Raw genomic sequence first — 8,370 nt, forward strand, 5'->3', positions numbered from 1 at the left:
CTCCCCAATGACTACGCCACACATGGAACTTAGAACGACACGTCTTTATTCTTCTGTGTGTAACCGCCAATGCAAAATTCTAAACTTGCATTCATTTCACTACGCACTATTGCTTAAATCACAGTTCTACAGAATCCATCAGGAGTCACAATGGTTCCGTCATTACAAACTCACACAACACTACATCTCCCCCTCTGTTAAATAAAAAAGTACAAAAATTTACAAATATATACAATTAGAGCTCTTCAATGGGTCTTCGTGGCGCTTGGATCACAACTCCCAACCGTGTCTTCGTAAACTGGGGACAGGCAGTAGTAATGTCCATGACTGGCATTGGTGATGGAGAAAGAGCAGCAGTCAAGTGTTCTTCACTATGTCCTTTAAGACCCAGTCTCTACAATGATATCAGTGCCTGACAAGCGACGAGCCACATGTTGGAAATGCGAGGAGTCTCACGTAAGGGACTTCCCAGGACGTTGGGTAGTCACCATGTGTCCTTTGCTAGTCACAACAAGAAATGGTTCAGCATCAAAAGAAGCATCAAACTTATATTTTGTATGCTGACGAACAAGCAGTCAATCTCTGCTAGTGAACATGATATCTTTTGCACCACGACACTTGTCTGCATAGGCCTTGGTTTTACTCTTACAATCCAAGTTTTTCATGATTGTTTCTTCCTTGGAATTTGCTTTTCTGTTGGTCCATTTAGGTAACTTGGTCCTCATGGCTCTCCCGAACATCAAGGTTGCAGGGCTTTTAACTGTAGTCGAGTGAGGAGTTGAGCGGTAAGCTCGAAGAGTGGATTTTAAGACATCTTTAAGGTCGAGCTTTTCTAGTACAGCATACTGGACAGCTTTCTTTAAAGTGCTCATGAACCGTTCAACAAAGCCATGACCTGTGGCCAAAGAGGGGTGCTCTTTTCATGCTTCACATTAAGATGATTAAGAAAGTCTCTGAATTATCAACTGATGAAAGGTGGCCTGTTGTCAGACTTTGAGATCACAGGAACACCCCAGGTTGCGAAAATGCTGTCTAATCTCTCAATTATACATTCTTGAATGATAGATGAGAGATCGTCGATCAATGGAAAACAGGAATATATTAATAAAAAATAAAGTGATTTGTAGAGCGTCTAGTTACTTCTACCGAAGTGTCCCAGCGCTGAGGTCTCGCTGCCGGAAGTCAGAACCAAACAGCATACTAAAGAGACATCGTTAATCGGGCCAGCCTGAACAGCCAGGTTTTTAGATTTTACGGAACAATAGTTCAGTTTTTTCCAGTCTAATTGAAAGGGGAAGGAAATTCCACATCTTGGCGGCTAAAAAACTAAAAGAGCATCCTCCAATGCATGCTCTCTTTACAGTGGGAATGCATGCCAATAAAGCCCCTGCTGATCTAAAATTCCTTGTAGGAGTATGGGGCTTGAAAAAAGATGCAAATATCGAGGGCCCTAATTTTCAAGGACCCTATAAAAATACCACATGGATTTCAAAGACTGACTTTTCTTCAGAGGTAGCCACTGCAGTATTAAAAGTGCAGAGTCCATGGAAGACCTCCTGGGAAGATTCAGCAACAGATGGGCTGCCTCTTTCTGCATGCATTGAAGTCTCATCAGCCAAGACTGTGAGACTCCCAGATTACAGGACATTTCAATAGTCCAGCCTGGATGTGACCAGGGCCTGGACTACTGTCTTTCTGGCGGCAGCATAGAGAAGTCCAAAGATGTTTTTAAGGGTTTTCAAGATCCCAAACCACTTGCCCGCTAAAGCCGTCATCCGGCTGTCAAAACAGAGCCTAGCATAGAACCAGATGCCAAGGTTCTTGACTTTAGGCTTTGGGGCAACATAAAGTCTGAGATAGTCTGGCCACTAGGCAAAGGACCAATTCAAAGGATGCTTACATAAAATAGGGACCTCTGTTTTCCCAGCATTAAGCTTGAGACTACTGAGGTCCATCCACTCATCCACCTCCGATAAACACGTCCTAAACAAATATTTATAAACGATCACCATCAGGTGATGTCTGTTGTCAAGGGGCCCCAAGAAGTCCACTGCAGTTCCTTCCCTTGCATGCATTGGCAACTCTAACATGCTTAATGGGTGTTGAGTAGTTTTCGATGACAGGCAGTGACATAATGACAGCCTTTAATTATCTTTCAACTCTCTTGTCAAGATGTGGAAATCAGACTCTTTCCTGGAGAGCTCGTTTAGGGGCAACAATTCCACGATGTCCTTCATGGGCCACTTCAATACTATGTTGTCGCAGACTCTTTGGAATGACACTTCTCGAACCTTATAGAATAATACCTTCCTGAGTAAAGGACAGTTCATCTTTGACTTTCTTAAACTTCTGATATTCACTGTCACAGGTAAGAGGTCGAGGGTGCTGGTACTAAGACTGATGGTAATAATGTCTTTCAGTTTCAGCATGTCACTATCTTGACATGTGGCAGTCACAATTTGTTCCAACGAAACGGCAGCTGGGGTGCTTGATTTCACTATTAAATGTATGTAAGCTTCAGTTGTCTTAGAAGGGGTACCATGGGATTGTAGAGGCACTCGTGAGAATTATTTGGCAGGGTTCTGATCTTTCTCTGGATGATGCACGATGGTGTAGCAGACCTCACCGTTCAATGCGAGGGGGCATTTTTGCTTATGGATTGCCAAAGATAATCAGCAATGCTTAATAATCAGTCACAAGCGTGAAGGGCTTCCCATACAAGAATACATGGAAATGTTCACAAGCCCACACCACTGCTAAGCTTTCTTTCTCAGGTTGTGAATAAGCATGTTCAGATGGGGACAAACTGCGGCTTGCATACGCCATCATACATCTGCGAGCATTTGGGTGTCCACTGTGCTGGGCAAGGATGGCACACAACACAACAGGGCTAGTGTTAACAACAAGCTCAGTATGAAGCTTTGGATCAAAATATGCCATTTCAGTAGTGTTCTCAATAGTTTGTGTGATTTTTTGGAAGCTTTGATGCATTCATGTGACCAAAGCAAAGAAACATTCTTTGTTGCTAAGTCTCTTAATGGCACACTGACAGTGAGGGGCATGTCTTGTATGTATGTAGAGCAATAGCTGGCCATGCCAAGGAATGAACGTAACATGGAAACATCTTGTGGGGACTGGCATTTGACAGCCCTCAAACTTTAGCTGAATGGGGTGTCATGCCTCCATCTGAAAAGATGTGGCCAAAGATTTTTAACTTTGTCTTATGGAACTCATATTTCTTGGCATTCAAAGTTAAACTGGCATCAGCAAGCAAGTGACACACTGGCGTGAGAGCTTTGTCATGCTCCTTTTGTGTAGCTCCCAAAACCAATATGTCATCACTGTAATTGAAAGCCTTCATGACAGGCTGTATGATACATCAAATGACATCTTGGAATTGCTGTGCAGCTGATGGCACACTAAAATTTAGTCCTTGTAACGGAACAGACCAACATGTGTAGAGAAGGTTGTGATGTACCTGCAATTCTCCTCAAGTTCCAATTGATGATATCCATTATTCAGATCAAGGCGAGAGAATACCTTTGCACCATTCAATCCTGTTATCATGCCGGCAATGTGCAGACCTGGATGTCGTTCCCTTTCAATGGCCTTCTTCGCTTGACGCATATCCACGCAGATGCACACAGCTCCTTCACTGTCCTTTTTGGGTACTACCACCATGGCAAAAACCATTGGAGTTGGACCAGTGGAAAGCTCAATTATATCATGTTTAAGTAAGGTTCCAAGTTCTTTTTCAACAGCATCCTGCAATTGAAAGGCAGTTTGTCTGTGTCTTTGAGCAATAGGATGGACGTCCTCATTAATGTGTAATTAGACCTTCATAGTCTTGAGTTTGAGCCAAGCAGTTTGCCAGGGTCGGTTTCAGTTCCCAGTCTGGCCCTGAGTAGAGACACTTCATTATATTTCTCTTCACACATAATATTTATTGACACACTGCTATCAATAGTGAAAGGTATTGTTCAACCATTGACTTTTAGTGTTATCATTGGAAAATGTTTGAATGACTTTGGTGCTTTGAAATGTCAATTTCTCTTTGACTGGTGTTTTTCCACACAGGAGGCCAGTCCAACATGCTCACGCTTCTCTGAGGTAAACATCGACATGGCACACCCATCTTCTTCATTTTCATTTGATATTGATATGGAAGAACCATTTAAGAAAGATCTAGATGTTGATTGACTTCATTTGCCTCAGATGACAATAGTCGCTTGGCCTTATGGGCATGCGTCAAATGTCGCTTCTGGCACGTTCGGGCATCCATTTTCTCTTCACGCTATGACGCATGTCCTTTTTTCTTTGGTTTGCACACCATCACAGAATGGTTCTCCTATCCACAGACATTGCAGATCTGCCCAAATGTGGGACATTTACCTTTGTGTGGAAACAAAAATCCACACTTGAAACACAACTTCTTTTTCTGTGGTGGTCTCTCGGCATTGTGCTTTGGCTTATTTCTCACATTCATGACTGACTCGCTCTGTGCACCCCTTGCCTCCATGTCAGCTTTTTGTCGATCAGCACACTCTTCAGCTCTGGCAGCGATGAGAACTTGCTCCAGACTCAGAGTTTCTCTCAGCATTCTTCATCTGAACGAATCTGGCAAGCATCCGTCAATCACTCTGAGACCTATAGGTTCCTCATTATTAAATTAATTGAACTTCCAGTGTTTGATGAGTCTATCCAGTCTCTCAACAAATTCACTGGCTTTTAGTCATTCTTGACTGAAGATGTACCTTTTGTAATCTACATTTGGCATTAGATAGAACTTGAGATTCAAGGATGCTTTGATCTGACTGTATATGATTTCATCAGCCCGCAGCATTTTCTTTATGACTTCTTTTACACCTTCACCTGCAAGATTCTTAAGGTATTTGATCATCTTTTTGTTATCTGCTTCGTCAATCGGATCAATGAAATCATCAAATGTCTCCATATAAGCATGCCATCTGTCCCCAATATTCAACTTTTTGGCATTATCGAATGGGCGGTGGTGGTTTCAAGAAGGCGGCAACATTGTAACCATTTACGAGATTGGCTGACCCTGCGGGTGTAGTTCCTTCCGACGCTGTCTGCTGTCCGCTAGGACCTGCTTCATCCATACCATCTTTAAGGCCCTGTTCTATGCTGGACTCATCTTGGACAGCTTGGAGAACCTTGACCTCCCTCTTGGTCTCCATGGGAGCCCTTTGCTTTTAGGAGACCTTGTGAGTTGTTCTGAGCCACCACCAAGCAGCTTCTGTGGTAGGCCGCTTCGAGTATGGACAACCCCGGGTGCTACAACCACGGCAGGGAGGGGTAGCAGTCTGGGGAGTCAATGCCTTTGCACCAACGCAGAACCCAAACATGCAGTAACTCAAAAATCCCAATGTGAAGCATCCATTTTTTGCGCACTTCAAAATTCACTGTACCAAAACTCAAAAGAAGGATTAGGTATTCAAACCTTTACTTTCATTCGGGAATTAAGAGCTGCTGAATGTGTTTTATAGATCGGGTATCCTCACTAGAGTCCACCATTCAGGGTACCTGTGGGAGACTAGGCCCCACTCTGCTGCTGATCCCCCAGGGTGGGGGAGGCTGACCACACTCCAGGGAGAGGGCAGTCTGACGAGGGGGCAGGGCGGCTCCCTGACCAGTCCTTAGAAGCAGGCACCCAGGTCTCCATAGCCAAATCCAACTGGGACAAGTTCCGATCACCAAATCGAAAAAAAAACACTCTCGGGCACCCAGCCCGTGGGACATAAAATTCCTTCATGGCATGTAGTCCCAACAGCGCCATCAGAAGAAAAAAAAACAGAAGCCTCCAGCCAAATGAAGGCTTCCTTTTACTTCTAAAACTAGGCTGTCCACCAGTGTTGGGAGCCAGGTTTTTTTGTACGCTTGGGTTAATGAAGACCCCATAACCTCCACAGTATCCACTCAAGAGCTGACAGGTTGCGAAGCGCCACATGGTGTCAAGCCAGTTGGGGGGTAAGATTCACCAGGACAACCAGCTATCCCAGTCCATCATTAGGCGAGTTTCAACAAATTCTTGGCCTAAAACCCCGAACTCTCCATGCAGCAATTTTTCTCTTCCTTGCCCTCAAATCATCCTAATGTCCAAAGTCTGTTCACCGGGTCATGTCCTTTCAAAACGACAGAAGCGCGTCACAGGTTAGAAGTCGCTCGCCACAGCTGGGAAGTGCACGTCCAAATACCCTGGGAAAGACGTGGTCCGAGGTAGAGGGGGGTGCCGGGGAAAAGGGTGTCCGCAACAGGCCATCACAGCTCTGTGCGAGATTAGAACACAAGAATGTGCTCACCCCTGTATCAGGTCTAGCAATCAACCATCACACAAGACCTTACACACACGATCTGGAAAGCCGTAAGCCCAATCTCTGATGGCACAATATCAGAGGCACAAAGGGGCTGCAGAACAGCTCTCCGACACCCACCAGTTCATGATTTGTGTGAATGGAGTGTAAAGAACACACTCCTAAAGAAAAGCTCAGGAACTCCAAAGAAAATGATTGACAAGGGCACATGCAATAATGCACTGTTTTCTGAACTAACCAATGAACGTAACTCTTATTTAACAGGTCATCAATCGAATATCCAAGTGCACCACCTTTTCAGCAGCCACATCAACACCCCGAGGAGATCTACAGTGTGCAAATTAAGAACTTCGAATTGTATCTTGAACTTTTTGTTTTGAACTTTTAAGTCAATAAGCTCTATTATCAAAGGACTGCAGACGTCTCCCCTGGATTCATCCCAAGACCTGCAATGTTCAATAATTAAACAATACATAATTTATTGACAATAAATTATGTATTGTTGTATATTTGTATACCCTCTGTTTGCTATAGGTGTTGCCGCATCCATTCATCACCAAAGAACTGCCTAGTCAAATGGAGTCCACCCGAAGCTATCACAGCTCATGTGCAGGGACCTCTCCCATATCACTTATAATTACGCTGAACCCAACACTCGCATTCTACACGCACTACACAGCACCCTCTTACACAACACATGGTGTCAGCACATGACCGCTGTGGACTCCAAGACATAAGCCAAGTCATGTTACGTCTGTTTGCTGATACCACTTGCAGTAGGCGCAGACAGGCTTTACCTGACCCAATAGATAGCCCCCAAAAAAGCAAAACGCCTTCTCCACCTATACCTATGTAGGATTAGAGCCAAAATACAACCCAAAAGAGTTGAACCCCATAGTATTTGGGAACAGTTGACCTGATTTAGGCCGCATAGGTTATACCATGTATAATTGATGTATATATGTCACGTTACCTCTCCCCTGTCCACCACCTTCACTCATTCACTTGAACCCCAAACCCACTTACCTCCCTCTTCCTACACCAAAAGCACTGTAAATACAAATACACCTTTAGATGTATGAGCAACTGCGTTGCCTTATCTAATCAATGCTTTGAATTATCTAATTGCATTAATTGCCAACCACTGTGACAATAAATGACTTGTTTGCAGTTCAAGTAAACTTGGCTTTGTGAATGCAGATATTTCTTTTCTTTTGAAACTGTTGCCATTGCAACCATTTACTTATTGTACTGTTACTTTGACCCAGGTCGGGTAGCTTGTTTTGGGTAACCCCATTAATACTTAATACATGTTTTGATTGGGCAGAAGTTGGGAGGTTCCACAAAAAAGTGCTTGATCTCCACCAGCTGTGATTATTTTGTTTATTTATCCAGCTGCCTAAGCTTGCACCTTCAGGGGACCACGCCTGACATTTGAATGCTATTAAAGTGACTTAGATAACTAGATACTACATGGTGTTTTTCTCAGACAGCAACACAGATGGGAGGAGGCGAGTCATTAACCTACATGGATTTTTAGGTCTGGCTTGACAGTCCAACTTTCACCTTACCGCTTAACCTACACCAATATTATTCTACAGTTCTTTGCTTCCACACAAATACATATCTATTTACTTGTAATGCTTCACAATACCATACAACATTCCATTAAAGTCAGACTTATTGGCACTGACAATGCTTGTTGATTATTTTAGTCAGGACGCAAAATGAAAGCCAGACCTACTGTCTTTGCTAATGCTTGTTTTACTTTTTCTTTGATTTTGGCTCCATGCGTGCACATTCACTGCTCAGATGTCAGAAGGCTGAGGCGGGATAGTGATGGTACAGCATAGTGCCTGGTGGATGTACATGGGTAGCACAGAAGTGACGAACAATGGCAAGTGAATGGTGACAAGGCTGGTGGTCGGAAGGGAGGTAGGATGGAATACTGGCATGGGGGCGGACCTTTAGATATTCAAGTCATTTCTGATTTACCTGCGTTGCAATGGTGCGTTACATGCTGGGGCAATTGTTCATT

This window comes from Triturus cristatus, chromosome 5_2 (genome assembly GCF_964204655.1).
Source record: "Triturus cristatus chromosome 5_2, aTriCri1.1, whole genome shotgun sequence".
NCBI lineage: Eukaryota > Metazoa > Chordata > Amphibia > Caudata > Salamandridae > Triturus > Triturus cristatus.